At 37.6% G+C, this 17877-nt stretch overlaps 1 protein-coding gene across 7 annotated transcripts in view; it reads right to left on the minus strand.

Annotated features, from left to right (window-relative positions):
- ATF7IP2 (activating transcription factor 7 interacting protein 2) overlaps window positions 1-17877 on the minus strand; it is an 82644-nt gene that overhangs the window by 33067 nt on the left and 31700 nt on the right. The gene's annotated exons all lie outside the window — the stretch shown is intronic.

The following is a 17877-nucleotide window of genomic DNA, read 5'->3' on the forward strand; positions in this document are numbered from 1 at the left end:
TATGAAGAATATATATTGATAATTGCTATTTTATGTTGTTATCTGGTAAGCCCATCAACCATGTTAATTCTAGGTTTGTTTTTATCATTTTGGTTTTCTCCTTGTTATGGGTTATATTTTTCATATTTTGCATGCCTACTAATTTTCTAGCAGATGTCAGACACTGTAAAATTTACACCATTGTATGATGTTTCATTCCATCAGAGTATATTGGACTTTATTCTCACATAAAGTTAAATTACTGAGGATTAGCTTGACTCCTTTGATTCCTTTTAGCTTCTTGGGATAGGTCCACTGCAGTCTTTTAGTCTAGGACTAATTTAGCCCACTCCAGCTATACACATCCAAGAACTCGACCTTTTGTTCCATTTAAGTCTCTTCATTTTAGCCAGTGAGGAAGAAAAAATGTTCCCAGCTCTGTGCAATCACCAGAAAATGTCTGGCCCTCTTCCTTACATTAGTTCTTACCTAACCCTCTAGCTTTTCTATTCTTTGCTTGTATAGATCTGTGATCAGTCAATGATTTGATGGGTTCCCTTTCCAGACTGAGTTCTGCCTTTATGCAATTATCTCTTCTTCATTATTCTGCCTCAAAACTTCTAGGTAATTCAGGTTCTCCAATATCTGATGTAAATGTACTAAGACCGGGCAGGCTGTTTGGGCTCCTCCCACCCCTGTTTTTCAACTTGGGAAATGCCTTCAGGCAGAGTTGGCATAATTGTTTGGTGTATTTCATTCGTTTCCTTTCTCACAGGGATCATAGTCTGTGTTCCATGTTGAACAATGTCTGAACACAATTTTTTTCTTTGGTCTAGTCTTCTGGATGTTTACAACAAAAAAACAATTCCTTTAGCAGTTAATACTTCATGAGCAGGAGACGTTTCCCCATACAGTGATTTCCACTTCTGTGAAATCAACTTTTTTAAGTACCCTTTTAAACTCAGATTTAATCTTTAATTATTATATCATTATATTATAATGATATAATCTCTTATCATTATTATAAGAGATTCTGACAAAAGCTATTATTTCTAAGTTCAATAAATATGTTCAGATCCAAATTTTTTAATCAATGATATTTTACTCTTCTATTCATTTTTGTCCTCGAACAAAACTTACAAAGTTTATTTTGTATATAGTTTTTCTACTAGTCATATAGTGTATGGAAGACTAATAGCTGTATTAAGTCTGTTGCTTAACTACAAAAAACTATATCTGCAACTCTTTTCAGATATTCATTACACTACAGACAAAACTCTCTTCTCAAGCTCAAAATGCTTCATTTGATACCTTTATGGTTTTTAATATCTTTATTTGCTGCTATAGTAGATCAAACATAATGTTATTTAAGAGTCTGAGACACTAAGCAGAAAGACTTTAAAAAGCAGAGTAAAATTTTTGTCAATCTCATTGAAATTTTGGTTGGGGAGGTAAGGTAAAGATTTAGAAGCCGCCAAAGACGAGATGCCCTGGTGAACACTACAAGCTTTCAGCTGGAATCCATTTCAAAGTCAGAGTGAACTAGATGTAGAAGCAGACTAACCAAAGTAACAGGCCTGAATTTATACCAGTCTCTGAGCAGATTAGGTGACCAGACCCTACTCTATCTGCAAGAAGACAGAATAAATCTTGTCTATAATAAGATATTATCCAGAACCTCACCAATTCTTCAGGAATTATCAAGTACACTGACAGAATTAAATGACGGAAACTGAGAAAAAAACATATACACAGATGATTGTGATACTGGAGTTATAAAACAAGTTATAACAAGTTATAAATTAAATTAATTTAAAATTAAATTAAAATTAAACAAATTATAAATTAAAACAAGTTATAAATAAGTTATAAAATAAGTGTGTTTTACAAACTATGAAAGTTAGTTTTAAAAATTTTGAGGAAAGATAGAGAAAATAGTTAAAACCAGATGGAACATTTATCAGAAAAATAATAATCTGCTGGCAATGCAGGAGACCCAGGTTTGATCTCTGGGTCAGGAAAATCTGAAAATCCAGGAAAATCTCTAAGCCTGGAGAAGGGAATGGCTACCCATTCCCGTATTCTTGCCTGGAGAAGTGGAAAGACTTAGAAAGGGAAAAGATATTCTTGGTAAATAAATCTGACCAAAAATTTAAGACAGGCAGCTCAAAAGGAAAACATACAAAAGTCTTAAGAGAAACTTAATGAAGGAAGTTACCCAAATTACTATCAAACATAAGAAAGTATTTAACTTCATTATTAGAAGGAAACAAAACGAATACAGGCATACCACAGAGACATCGCATGTCTGATTCCAGACCACAGTAATATTAAGCAAAAGCCTCAATACAGTGGATCGCATGAATTTTTTTGATTTCCCAGTGCATATGAAAGTTATGTTTACTATACTATACTGTGCTGTATGCTACACAGCAGTCTATTAAGTGTGAAAAAGCATTATGTCTAAAAAAATAATGTACATACCTTTATTTAAAAATACTTAATTGCTAAAAGATGCTAACCCATGTGAGCCTTCAGTAAGTTGCAATCTTTTTGCTGATGGGTGATCTTGTGTCAGTGTTGATGGCTGCTGACCTATCAGGGTGGTGGTGGTTGCTGAAGGCTGGGGTGTCTATGGCAATTTCTTAAGATAACAGTTAAATCTGCTGCATGAATTAACTCATCCCATCACAAAGTGACTGGTGTTTCTCTAGCATTAGCATTTTATCCATGGAAAAACTTCTTTAAAAATTGGAGTCAATCTTCTCAGACTTAGTCACTGTTTTATCAACTAAGTTTATGTAATATTCTAAATCCTTTGTTGTCCCTTCAACAGTCTTCACAGGATCTACAACAAGAATAGATCCATCTCAAGAAACCAATTTGTTTGTCCATCAAAGGTTATCATGAGATTGCAGCAATTCAGTCATCTTCAGGCTCTGCTTCTAGTTCTCTTGCTATTCCACCACATTTACCATTACTTCCTCCCCAGAAGTCCTGAACCCCTCAAAGCCATCCATGAATTTTAAAATCAACCTCCTCCAAACTTCTGTTAATGCTGACCTTTAGACTTCTTGTCATGAATCATGAATGTTCTTAATGTATCTAGAATGGTAATTCCTTTCCAGAATGTTTTCAAATTACTTTGCTCAGATCCATTGTAGGAATCACTATCTATAGCAGCAATAGCTAAACAATAATACGTAAAATAATAAAATTGAAAGTTGAAATTACTCCTTGATCCATGGGCTGCAGAAAAGATGTTCTGTTAGCAGTCATGAAAACAACATTAATCCCACTGTACATCACCATCAGAGCTCTTGGGTGGCCAGGTGCATTGTCAATGAGCAGTAAATTTTCAGAGGAAACTTTTTTTCTGAGCAGCAGATCTCAAACATGCAGTTGAGAAAAATATAAGGTAATTTAAGCCTGGGTATGCTGTCATCCAGGCATTGCTGCTCTACTGACACAGCACAAGCAAAGTAGATTTAGCATAATTCTTAGGAGCCCTGAGATTTTCAGAAGGGTAAATGAGCACTGGCTTCAATTTAAAAGTCACCAGCTATACTAGCCTTCAAAAAGAGTCAGTCTGTCCTTTGAATTTTTTTTTAAAAGTCAGGGCCTAAGGAGGTCAGACTTTTAAAAATTAATTAATTAGGCTGTGCTGGGTTTTAGTAGCAGAAGTTGGGATCTTCAACCTTCATGGCAGCATGCAGGGTCTTTTAGTTGCAACATGCAAACTTAGTTGTGGCATGTGGGATCTAGTGCCCTGACCAGGGATCAAACCTGGGCCACCTGCATTGGGAGGTTGGAGTCTCAGCCCCTGGACCAGCAAGTTTGCCCCAATGTCCTTTGAAATTTTGAAGTCTGACATTAACTTCTCTGTTATGATAGTCCTAGATGTCATCTTCTTGCAAAATAAGATTGCTTCATTGACACTTTTAATGTTACCACCTTCGTTAATTATCTTTGGCAGATCTTCTGGATAGTTTACTGCAACTTCTACATCAGCACTTGCTGCTTAACCTCACACTTTATGTTACGGATATGGTTTTTTTCCCTTAAACCTCATGAAACAACCTCAGAAACATTTTTTTCTGCAGCTTCCTCATCATCACTCTAATCCTTCATATAACTGAAGTTAGAGCTTTGCTCTGGGTTAGGCTTTGGCTTAAGCGAATGTTCTGGCTGATCTTATCCAGGCCTTTAAAACTTTCTCTGTATCTGCAATAAGGTCACTTCTTTCTTTTCATTCACGTGTTCTGGAGTAGCACATTCAATTTCCTTCGAGAACTTCTCCTTTGCACTCATCATTCACAGCTTGGCCAACTATTTGGTGCAAGCAACTTCATCTCAAAGTTTCTAACATGCCCTACTCACTGAGCTTAATCATTTCTAGCCTTTGACTTACAGGTGAGAGAGATGTGGGTCTTCTTTTCACTTCAACACTTAAGAGGCCATTGTAGGGTTATTGTTCATTAGCCTAATTTCGATACTGTTAAATCTCAGGCAGTAGGAAGGCCCAAGGAGAGGGAGATAGATGGGGTCAATGGAGCAGTCAGAATGCATATATTTATTAAGCTTGATGTCTTATATGAGTATGGTTTGTGGCAACCGGAAACAAATAGAATAGTAATATCAAAGATCACTGATTACAAATCATCATGACAATATAATAATAATAGGAAAGTATGAAATATGGTGAGAACTGCCAAAATGTGACACAAAGTGAGCAAATGCTATTATAAAAATAGTGCCAACAGGCTTGTCTGATGCAGGGCTGCCATGAACCTTCAATGTGTAAAAAAACAACAACATAGTATCTGTGAAGCAAAATAAAGCAAAGCATGATGAAACAAGGCATGCTCATAAGTGACACTATAAACATACCAGTGAAGCTAAAGTGAAAAGGGCAGATAATACCAAGTGTTGACAAGGACATGGAATAACAAACAGCTCATATACTCTCATTGGGAGCGTAACTTGATACAACTTTTTTGGCAAAGTGTTTAGTAGTATCAAATCTGAGAATACACATATTCTATGACCTACCAATTCCACTTCTAGTCAAATGTCCAACAGAAATGTGTATATATATATATATATATACACACACATTCACCAACAGACATGCAAAAGAATGTTCAGAGCAGCACTAATCATAATTTTCCCATCTGTATAAATAACTTAGATGTCCATCAAGAGTTGTGAATGGAGTAAGTTGTGGTATATTCATATGATGGACATTATATAGCAGTAAAAATGATCAAATCATTGTTGCTAAGCAACAGCATGGATGAATCTCTCAACACACAAATTTGGGTAAAAGAGGCAGGAAACCAAAGTTCGTTAAGTATGATTGTATTTACATAAAGATGAAAAGGAAACAAAATCAATCCATGGGGTTAGAAGTTAGGATGATGTTTACTGATGTCAGGTAAGGGTGGGGGCTGGTGACTGGCATAAGGCAGAACAGATGCCACTGTTTTTTCATCTGGGTGATATTTTCAAAATGTGTTTACTTTGTCAAAGCTATACATTTACTATTTGTGCACTTTTCAGTAGGTATTATATGCCAAAGTTATTTTAAAATTTATGAGTACATGTGAAGTTGCTAATGCTTATCTTGAGAAATTCATTTATACACCTAAATGAATTCCACTGAAGACTGTAATTCCACAAGCATTTAATATGGAACTTTCATATATAGCTGTTCCACTGACTGGTTCCAGTGAAGGCTCTTTTTTAGGAAACCACACCTGGGAGGGAAGCTGAGGACACTGATAAGTTTCATGGTCGTCTAGATGCACCTATGTTTCTGCTTATATTCTACGTGGAGAAAAACTTCTGTGTCTAAAACTAGTAACTAAAATTCTCCAGGCAATCTTACAATAAAGTAGCTTAATAGAAGGGATCTGGAGACAAAATGTCTGGGTCTAAATCCCGGTTCTGCCATTTATTTACTAGCTAAAGTGTTTTGGAGGCAGGAAACTTGGTTAAAGAAAGATATGTAATAAATGTAAGATTAAATAAGTATTAATAATGAATAGGAAGGAGCACATGCAAAACAGTGGAAAGTTTTATACTATGGCTGGTAACTACTATTTTCTCCTTTGTATCTCTGCAAACATTTCTTCACATGAAGTTCAACCTAAGGCTTATTTTTTAGACAACAGTAATGTTTCATTGCATCAAAACTGGTGAAGTGGTCTGTTCTTGGGTGCCTTAGATGGTGATGCTTTTCATCTTTGGAAATGATTGCATATAAAGGCATTTTCTTCCTATTTAATCAAGTTCCTTTTGCATCAGATACATATTCCGATTCACAAGACTTCTCTTCTATGAGCTTTTTGGCTCAGCTGTTACTGCCTTTTTTCTTCACACTCTAAAAAGAAAATACTTAAACTTCTAAATTGAACCATTACTATAAACACAGAAAGTTAGAAGTGGCACTAATTCCTTCAACACCTGAGGTATCAGAAGAAACAATTATAAAGTATCACGGCTTTCTCTAGAGTTATAAAAAGAGAACAATATTTTCCCTTTACTTTTTAAAAAGCTCATTTCTTAAATATTCTAAAAAAATTTTAAATAAATTACTATGTACAGAAAATTTACATACATAAATTGCTATGTAGAATAGCTATGATGGAGGGAGGCCCCACGTTTGAACAATTTAAGAAGCTGTATTAAAAATTTTTTTTTAAGAAAGAAAAATTAAAATATCTGTTTGAAGACATTAGAAAGCTCTGATGAAAGCCAGGATATAAAGAACTATTAAGATCCCAGAAAGAAGTGGGCTAGACACTTGCCACTGATGCCCTCTCAAGGCATCTGCCAACTAAACCACACAGGAATACAAAGATGCCAAGAACAAAGTGACTGTATCAAAGTGAACTGTATTGGGGAGACAAAAATTGTAATACCAAGATCAGCTTAAAAAAAACGACAACAGCTAGACCACAGGAATGGAGGAAAATCAGAATAAGTTTGAGTCCAAAAACTGCAAATCAGCCTCAGTTTTGCTCAATTCCCAATTGGATTGAAATGTTGTACTATTTACCTATTGCTATACAACAATTTAACTCCAAACATAATGGCTATAAAAAATAACATTTACTACCTCAAAGTTTCTGCAGGAAAAGTACAGACCTGTATAGTTGATGGGTTTAGGTTCAGAATATCTCACAAGCTCACAGTCAGGATGCTGGCAGGGGTTACAGCCATTGGAAGACATGACTGGGTTGGCACGTTCAAAGGGCTTACTCACATGGTTGTTGGCAAGGTGCTTCACCATGTGTGACAGCACAGGCTGCTTGATGTCCTCAAGAAACGTATCTTGTCCCCATGTTATTATGGTATTTCGGATATGACTGAGCGACTGAACCGAACTGAACTGACTGAACCTCCCCCAGAGCAAGCAATCCAAGAGAAAGAAAGCTACAATGGCTTTAGTGATTTAGTTACATAGTATCACTTTGCCACTTTTGTATCCTATTTGCTGTTACTAAGTACAGCCCAAGCCAGGAATTAGGCTCTACCTTATAATGGGAAAAGTAAAGCATTTGCTGCTCAGTCATGTCTGACTTTTTCAGACCCCATGGACTGTAGCCTGCCAGGCTCCTCTGTCCATGGGATCCTCCAGGTATTAATACTGTGGTGGGTTATTGTCTGAGCCACCAGGACTATCAAAGAATTTATGGGTACATTTTTAAAGAGGTAAAAGAGGCTGTGTCCCTGTCTCTGCCTCCTGCCAGAATATAGGGTGAATTCACTCTGATAAAAGATAATATCATTTAGAGCCTCCATAATTTTTAATACATAATGTCCAAGATTCAAACAAAAAAAATCGGTAAGAAACAGGGCAGACTTCCCTGGTGGCACAGTGGATAAGAATCCACTTCTCAGTGCAGGGGACACAAGTTTGACCCCTGCCTAGTCCAGGAAGATTCTACATGCTGCAGAACAACTAAACCTGTGTACCACAACTATTGAGCCTATGCTCTACAGCCCATAAGACACAACTACTGAGCCTCCATTCTGCAACTACTGGAGTCTGTGGGCCTAGAGACATAAGAGAAGCCCTCACAACGAGAAGCCAGGGGACCACAGCAAAGAACAGCTACCACTTGCCACAATTAGAGAAAGCATGCACAAAGCAATGAAGACCCAGTGCAGCCATAAGTATATAAATAAAAGAAACAAGGCAAAGAAGACGTTCAGTAAACAGAAAGAGCTCAAAGTGACCCAGATATGAGTGATAAGAAATAAATCAGAAAATAATAGCAATTAAAATGTTCAACATGTGATGACAAGATGAAGAATTTTACCACAGGACTTACTTGAATCTATTAAAAATCGATCCAATGGGAAGAAGAGATTGGAAAATTAAACTGAAATTAAGAACTAAATACATGAGTATTTAACAGCCACTTGGATACAGATGAAGAGAGAATAAACTAGAAAATAGTGGAAATAGCACAGAGAACAAAAAAGATGGAGTGTACAGAGAAGAATATAACTGGAATGCCAGAAGGGGAGAAGAGATAGGATGGTGCAAAACCAGTAACTAAAAGGAAAATAGCCAAGAATTTTTCAAAGATAATGAAAAGACATGAAGTCACAGATTCAAGAACTTTGAGCTCCAATCAGGATAAACTATTACCCCTCCACATGACAGAATATGACTGATGAAAATCAAAGATATATATAGACTATCTTGAAAACAGCTACAGAAATACAACACTATCCTCAAAGAAGGAACAATAAGATGGATATCTAACTATTCAATAGCAATGATAAAAGTCTGAAAACAAGGTAATGACATCTTGAAAGTGCTAAAAATAACTGCCAACTTATAATTTAATACCAGGTTAAAACGTTTAAAAATAAAGACATATGAAATTTTTTCCAGACAAATACAATGTCTTGGGCATAATTTTAAAAATAAATACTAAATGGAATTCTTGAGGCAGAAGAAAAAGTATCCTTGATGGAAATACAGGAAGAAATGAAGAGCAACAGAAAAGGTAAATACAGTTCACTCTTGCACAATGAGGGCATTAGGGGTGCCAGCCCCCCTTGCAGTTGCAATCCAAGTATAAACTTCTGACTCGCCCCCAAAATAGTAACGGGTGGCTCAGTAGTAAAGAATCTGCCTGCCAAGCAGGAGACCTGCGTTCGAGCCCCAGGTTGGGAAGATCTCCTGAGGAAGGATATGGCAACCTACTCTAGTATTCTTGCCTGGGAAATCCCAAAGATGGAGGAGCTTGGTGGGCTACTGTCCATGGTGTTTAAGACGTGACTTTCGACTTTGTGATGAAACATGGACATGACTTTATGACTAAACAACAAAAACAAAAACTAGTAATAGACTACTGTTGACCAGAAGCCTTACTGGTAACATAAATAGTCAGTTAACATATATTTTGTATGTTATATTATATACTATATTGCTTCAATAAAGCAAGATATAGAAATAAGAAAATCATAAGGAAATACAGTTATAGTACTCTTCTGTACTTACTGATATTGTAAATTCACATAGTCTGTTTACAAGATGAATTGTCTGTCAGTACCTACATAAATATTTGTCCTATAAGATACAAGATACCACAGATTGTATATGTACTATTAACATTAGACATCAAAAATGAAACTGAGAATTTCATATTTGCTTACAGGTACAATTTTTACTGAAAAAAATCCATCCATGTATATAAGTAGACTGAGCAGTTCAAACCAGTATTGTTCAAGAGTCAATCATATTTGAGGAACTCTAAGTGAATGACCTGTCTCTTGAGAAACCTATAAGCAGGTCAGGAAGCAACACTTAGAACTGGACGTGGAACAACAGACTAGTTCCAAATAGGAAAAGGAGTACGTCAAGGCTGTATATTGTCACCCTGCTTATTTAAATTATATGCAAAGTACATCATAAGAAACGCTGGGCTGAAAGAAGCACAAGCTGGAATCAAGATTGCTGGGAGAAATATCAATAACCTCAGATATGCAGATGATACCAACCTTATGGCAGAAAGTGAAGAACTAAAAAGCCTCATGATGAAAGTGAAAGAGGAGAGTGAAAAAGTTGGCTTAAAGCTCAACATTCAGAAAACAAAGATCATGGCATCTGGCCCCATCACTTCATGGCAAATAGATGGGGAAACAGTGGAAACAGTGTCAGACTTTTTTTCGGCTCCAAAATCACTGCAGATGGTGACTGCAGCCATGAAATTAAAAGACGCTTACTCCTTGGAAGGAAAGTTATGACCAACCTAGACAGCATATTAAAAAGCAGAGACATTACTTTGGCAACAAAGGTCAGTCTGGTCAAGGCTATGGTTTTTCCAGTGGTCGTGTATGGATGTGAGAGTTGGACTGTGAAAAAAGCTGAGCACCGAAGAATTGATGCTTTTGAACTGTGGTGCTGGAGAAGACTCTTGCGAGTCCCTTGGGCTGCAAGGAGATCCAACCAGTCTACCCTAAAGGAGATCAGTCCTGAGTGTTCATTGAAAGGACTGATGCTGAAGCTGAGACTCCAATACTTTGGCCACCTGATGCGAAGAACTGACTCACTGGAAAAGACTCTGATGCTGGTAGGGATTGGGGGCAGGAGGAGAAGGGGATGACAGAGAATGAGATGGCTGGATGGCATCACTGACTCGATGGACATGAGTTTGCGTGAACTCCGGGAGTTGGTGGATGGACAGGGAGGCCTGGTGTGCTGCGATTCATGGGGTCGCAAAGAGCTGGACATGACTGAGCAACTGAACTGAACTGAAGTGAATGACTGTACAAAGTAATGATATTGTCTTATGAGATTAAAAATAATGTAAAACTCAAATGCATGAAACAAACTAGGGAAGGAAGCAGTGAATGGAGTTAAAAAGTGTCCTAAGGTCACACACTGTATATAAAATGGTAAAAGTAGCAATTCATATTAGACTCTAATGTTAGAGTCAAGAATACATATCATGATCTTCAGGAAAACTTCTAAAGGTTATCCTTTAGGTTGAAAGATGTGTTTTCCTAAAGGTTGAAAGGTGTGTAATGCGGAATGGAAAAAAAAAAAATGCAAAAGAGTCACGTAAGTAGAGAAAAAGACATAAAGGAAGGCATCAAAAATAATGGAGAAATAGAAACAAGAGTTAAAGATTATCATTATGAGCCAACACAAAGCAGTAAGATTACATTAAGCATAATCTAAAATTTCTAATTAATAATTATATTCAGGCTGGATTAAAAATGCATGCTCAGCTTAATAAATAATTATAAAGCTAGTATTCACATAGCCAGCCACTACTCAGATAAACATATTTTAAACTACTAGCACTGCAGAAATCCACATGCCTCTATCCTGAATCATAAATCTCCTCCATAAGTAGCATTTGTGGTACTAATCACCTTTTTCCCTCTTTAGATTCACTATCTACCTCTGAATCCACAAATAACATAGTTTTTGCTGGATGAACTTCATTTGAATTGGAATCACACTATTCCTCAGACATTCCTTTCAATCATGCTTTTTGTGGAAGTAATTCATGTGGTTACATGTGACTGTAGTTCATTTTTGTTAATGTACAGAATTCCACCATATGGATTTACAGCAATTATTCTTCTGTTAAGCTGCAGATGGACTTTTTTCCTTCTGGTTTTTAGCTACTATGGAAAATGCTGCTAATAAACATTCTTATATGTCCTACTGAACATGTGTACATGTTTCTAGCTAGGGTATTTATCAAGGGATAAAACTGTTAGGACAAAGGACATTCATATCTTCAATATTTCTGCTGCTGCTGCTGCTAAGTCACTTCAGTCGTGTCCGACTCTGTGTGACCCCATAGATGGAAGCCCACCAGGCTCCCCCGTCCCTGGGATTCTCCAGGCAAGAACACTGGAGTGGGTTGCCATTTCCTTCTCCAACGTGTGAAAGTGAAAAGTGAAAGTGAAGTCGCTCAGTCATGTCCGACCCTTAGCGACCCCACGGACTGCAGCCTACCAGGCTCCTCCATCCATGGGATTTTCTAGGCAACAGTACTGGAGTGGCTTGCCAGTGCCTTCTCCGTCAATATTTCTAGATAATGCCAAATTTTTTCTTAAGAACTATACCAATTTACTCACCCAACAACAAAATATTAAATAAAACCAGTTCTCTATCTCCAACCCTCACCAACACCTGGTGCTGTCAGAATTTAAAATGTTTTAGTTTTCCTTGAAAGTGAAAGTCACTCAGTCACTGTCTGACTCTTTGCGATCCCATGGACTATATATGCAGTCTGTGAAATTCTCCAGGACAGAACACTGGCGTGGCAAGCCTTTCCCTTTTCCAGGGGATCTTCCCAACCCAGGTCTCCTGCATGGCAGGCGTATTCTTTACCAGCTGAGTCACAAGGGAAGCCCATGAATACTGGAGTGCGTAGCCTATCCATTCTCCAGCGGATCTTCCCAAACCAGGAATCGAACCAGGGTTTTCTGCATTGCAGGTGGATTTTTTTTACCAACTGAGCTATGAGGGAAGCTTTTCCTTAACCAATATGAAATGGTATCTCAATGTGATTTTAATCGGCATTTTCCTGATTACCTAGTGAAGATGAGAACCTTGTTATGTTTATTGGCTCTTTATAGCAAACCCCCTCTTCCAACAACACGAGAGACAGCTCTACACATGGACATCACCAGATGGTCAATACCAAAATCAGATTGATTATATTCTTTGCAGCTGAAACTGGAGAAGCTCTATACAGTCAGCAAAAACAAGACCAGGAGTTGACTGTGGCTCAGATCACAAACTCCTTATTGCAAAATTCAGACCTTAAGTGAAGAACATAGGGAAAATTACTAGGTCATTCAGGTATGACCTAAATCAAATCCCTTACAAATATACAGTGAAAGTGACAAATATATTCAAGGGATTAGATCTGATAGAGGGCCTGAAGAACTATGGACAGTGGTTCTTAACATTTTATAGGAGGTGGTGATCAAAACCATCTCCAAGAAAAAGAAAATGTAAAAAGGCAAAATGGCTGTTCGAGGAGACCTTACAAATAGTTGAGAAAAAAAGAGAAGCAAAAGGTAAAGGAGAAAAGGAAAAATATACCCATCTGAATGCAAAGCTCCAAAGAATAACAGGGAGAGAAAAGAAAGCCTTACTAAGTGAACTGTGCAAAGAAACAGGAAAACAATAGAATGGGAAAGACTGGAGATCTCTTCAAGAAAATTAGAGATACCAAGGGCACATTTCATGCAAAGATAGGTTCAATAAAAGGCAGAAATGGTAGGGACCTAAGAGAAGCAGAAGACAGTTCAAGAAGAGGTGGCAAGAATACACAAAAGAACTATACAAAAAAGATCTTCATGGCCCAGATAACCATGATGGTGGGATCACTCACCTAGAGCCAGACATCTTTGAGTGCGAAGTCAAGTGGGAATTAGGAAGCATCACTACAAACAAAGCTAGTGGAGGTGATGGAATTCCAGTTAAGCTATTTCAAATCCTGAAAGATGATGCTGTGAAAGTACTGCACTCAATATGCCAGCAAATGTGGAAAACTCAGCAGTGGCCACAGGACTGGAAAAGGTCAGTTTTCATTCCAATCCCAAAGAAAGGCAATGCCAAAGAATGCTCAAACTACCACACAATTGCACTCATCTCACATGCTAGCAAAGTAATGCTCAAAATTCTCCATGACAGGCTTCAACAGTACATAAATCGTGAACTTCCAGATGTTCACACTGGTTTTAGAAAAGGCAGAGGAACCAGAGATCAAATTGCCAACATCCACTGGATCACAGAAAAGGCAAGAGAGTTTCAAAAAAACTTCTATTTCTGCTTTATTGACTATACCAAAGCCTTTGATTGTGTGGATCACAATAAACTGTGGAAAATTCTGAAAGAGATGGAAATACCAGATCATCTTACCTGCTTCCTGAGAAATCTGTATGCAGGTCAAGAAGCAACAGTTAGAACCGGACATTGAACAATGGACTGGTTGCAAACTGGGAAAGGAGTACATCAAGGCTGTATATTGTCACCCTGTTTATTTAACTTATATGCAGAGGACATCATGCGAAATGCTGGGCTGGATGAAGCACATGCTGGAATCAAGACTGTGTGAGAAATATCAATAACCTCAGATATGCAGATGATACCACCCTTATGGCCAAAGTGTAAGAGCCCCTTGGTGAAAAAACTGAAGAGCCTCTTGGTGAAAGCGAAAGAGAGTGAAAAAGCTGGCTTAAACCTCACCATTCAAAAAACGAAGATCATGGCATCTGGTCCCATCACTTCATGGGAAATAGGTGGAAAAAAACAATGGAAACAGTGACAGACTTTATTTTCTTGGGCTCCAAAATCACTGCAGATGGTGACTGCAGCCATGAAATTAAAAGATGCTTGCTCCTTGGAAGAAAAGCTATGATCAACCTGCTGCTAAGTCACTTCAGTCGTGTCGGACTCTGTGTGACCCCATAGACGGAAGCCCACCAGGCTCCCCCATCCCTGGGATTCTCCAGGCAAGAACACTGGAGTGGGTTGCCATTTCCTTCTCCAATGTGTGAAAGTGAAAAGTGAAAGTGAAGTCGCTCAGTCATGTCTGACTCCCAGCGACCCCACGCACTGCAGCACACCAGGCTCCCCCATCCATGGGATTTTCTAGGCAAGAGTACTGGAGTGGCTTGCCATTGCCCTCTCCAATGATCAACCTAGACAGTATATTAAAAAGCAGAAAGATTACTTTGCCAACAAAACTCTCATCAAAGCTATGGTTTCTCCAGGAGTCATATATGCATATGAGAGTTGGACCATAAAGAAAGCTGAGTGCCAAAAAACTGATGCTTTTGAACTGTGGTGTTGGAGAAGACTCGAGAGTCCCTTGGACTGAAAGGAGATAAAACCAGTCAATCCTAAAGGAATTCAGTCCTGAATATTCATTGGAAGGACTGATGCTAAAGTTCCAATACTTTGGCCACCTGATGCAAAGAACTGACTCACTGGAAAGACCCTCATGCTGGCAAAGACTGAAAGCACGAGGAGAAGGGGACGACAGAGGATAAGATGGTTGGACGGCATCACCGACTTGATGGACATGAGTTTGAGCAAGCTCTGGGAGTTGGTGACGGACAGGGAGGCCTGGCATGCTGCAGTGCATGGGATCACAAAGAGTCGGACACGACTGTCAAGACTGAACTGAACTGAAAAGTTAATCATTTCCCCAATGATCTGCCATACAATCTCCAACACAAATCACAACTATATCGATGTAGAGATTTCCAGATACTGTTACATAGCTCTATTCCAGCACTTGCCAATATCACATTATCCTAATTACTGCAGTTTCATAATGTTCTGATGTCTGATGCCAAACTCCTTTTAGTTTGTTTCTCTGTTTAAAAGGTATCTTGACCTCTTAACCCATTGCATTTATCTTACCATTTTAGAATTAAATCAACTTGTCAAGTTCCATAAAATTGTACACTATGAAACTGATTGAAATTTTACCCTATAAATTAATTCGAATGAAAGTAAAGGCAATTTCTAATACTGCATTGTCCAAAGCGTAAACATGGTACATTTCTTCAGTGAATTCTTCTTTAATATCTCAAAGTTTTGTAATTTCCTTCAGAGTTATTACATGCCTGATAATTGTATTTCTAGGTACTTGATATATTTAATACTATTATGTTAAAAATTTTTTCATTTCCTAATTTTTTATATCTTGTATGTGTGCTAGTCATTCAGTCACGTGTCCAACTCTTTACAACCCTATGGACTGTAGCTTACCAGCCTCCTCTGTCTATGGAATTCTCAAGGCAAGAATACTGGAATGGGTAGTCATTCGTTTCTCCAGGGGATCTTCCCAACACAGGGATAGAACCTGGCTCTCCTGCATTCCAGGCAGATTCTTTACTGTCTGAAACATCAGGGAAGCCCATATTTGGTACATAAGAATATAACTGATTTCTTATATACTTGAGTTTAGCAATTGTGCTTAACTCTAATTAATCCTAATTTATCTGTAGGTTCCGTTGAATTTTCTACATATATATAATACCCCAATCATCTCTGCAATAATATTTACTGTTTTTTTAAATCTTTTATATTTTTCTTTTTTTTGCATTAGCCAAGATATTAGTATAACATTAAAGTGGTAACAGCAGGCACCCTTCTATTTTTATCTCAAAGGGAATATTTCCCATATTTCACTATCAGATTAGTTTTAGGGTTTTTATAGATACTCTTTCGGAGAAGGCAATGGCAACCCACTCCAGTACTCTTTGCCTGGCAAATCCCATGGATGGAGGAGCCTAGTAGGCTGCAGTCCATGGGGTCATTAAGAGTTGGACACGACTGAGCGACTTTACTTTCACTTTTCACTTTCATGCATTGGAGAAGGAAATGGCAACCCACTCTAGTGTTCTTGCCTGGAGAATCCCAGGGACGAGGGAGTCTGGTGCGTTGCCGTCTATGGGGTCGTAGAGAGTCAGACACAACTGAAGCGACTTAGCAGCAGCAGCAGCATAGATAACTCTTTATTAGATTAAGGAAGTTACCTCTTATTCCAAGTTTGCTAAGAATTTGTTTTTAATCATAAAATAGATATTTTATCAAATCCTACATTTATTGTGAGCTGATGATGACTCTCCAAGCACATTACTTACGTCAATTCGTTATTGTTAAACCAACATTGCAGCATTCCTAGAACAAAATCAACTTTTATATATTGTTGATTTTGGTTTACTGGTCTCTTGTTTAGGATTATTTGAATCATTTTTTGGGTAAACTGTAATTTCCATCTCTGTAAAATTCTACAATTGATTTCATTATCAATGTGTCAGAGTTAATACACTTTAGTATCTAGTCTCATGAAATGAACTGGAGAATAGTCCCTCTTATTTTTATATTTGGTATGGTTTGTTTAAAACTGGTATTGTTTCTTCCTTAAATGTTTTATAAAACTCACCACTGAACCTCACCTACTTACTTAGCAGGGTCAAGTTGCACATTTATTGTATACACCTATTGTCACACTCACTTTGGGCTGAGAGTGCTGCCTGAAACAGTTTCATAAATTGTACATTCTGCCTTCATTATAGAGCATGGAAAGGTGAATTGTTCATATCATAGATACAAGCCATTGATAAATTTTGCATATAGCCTATGAAATGTTATTTTAATGGTGTCTTTCACTTTTAATGTTTTCACTTCTATCAACAGCATTTTATTTTTCTTGTCACTTTATGAGTTTCAGCACAGGCATCATAAGTGGCAGCAGTAAAGACTCATTGAAATGTGACTCTTTTCTTTGCCAACTAAGTAAATGCCTTCTTCACAGCAGCTTCCTGACTCAAACTAGAATTCAGACCTCAATATTATGGAACATAGGATTTCTTCTGAAGAGTCAGAACTGCATGTAAATGGCGTAGATCTGAAATGCTTCTCTTCAATTTTACAGCATCCTTGAGTATGCAGTCATTTGGGGAAGAACAGTGATATTCTCCATTCAATGGCCATTATTTAAGTCACTTATTTTTGATTATATAGTATCCTCTTTTTAAAAGCTGCAGTATAATTTACCATATAAAAGCAAAATCATAGGATATTTTAAAGAGTGAATGTTAAGTAATAAAATGATATTATAAAGCTCAAAAACTGTTGAGAGGCACCAGTGAAAATAATTCATTAAAATATCCCCACCCCTCTACCCTTGAATATCAATCCAGGCCAAGATCACCAATCAAGCTTCTCTGCTAAACTAAACTACTTCTTCCCTGCCAGTCCCAAATCTTTTATTAGACTAGACTGGAGATCAGGTGTGTCTCAGCTGCTTTGTGATCAACTAGATGAATAAGTTAGTCTGCTGCTGCTAAGTCACTTCAGTCGTGTCCGACTCTTTGTGA

This window comes from Moschus berezovskii, chromosome 27 (assembly GCF_049115385.1).
Source record: "Moschus berezovskii isolate FMDL1 chromosome 27, NW_MosBer_1.0, whole genome shotgun sequence".
NCBI lineage: Eukaryota > Metazoa > Chordata > Mammalia > Artiodactyla > Moschidae > Moschus > Moschus berezovskii.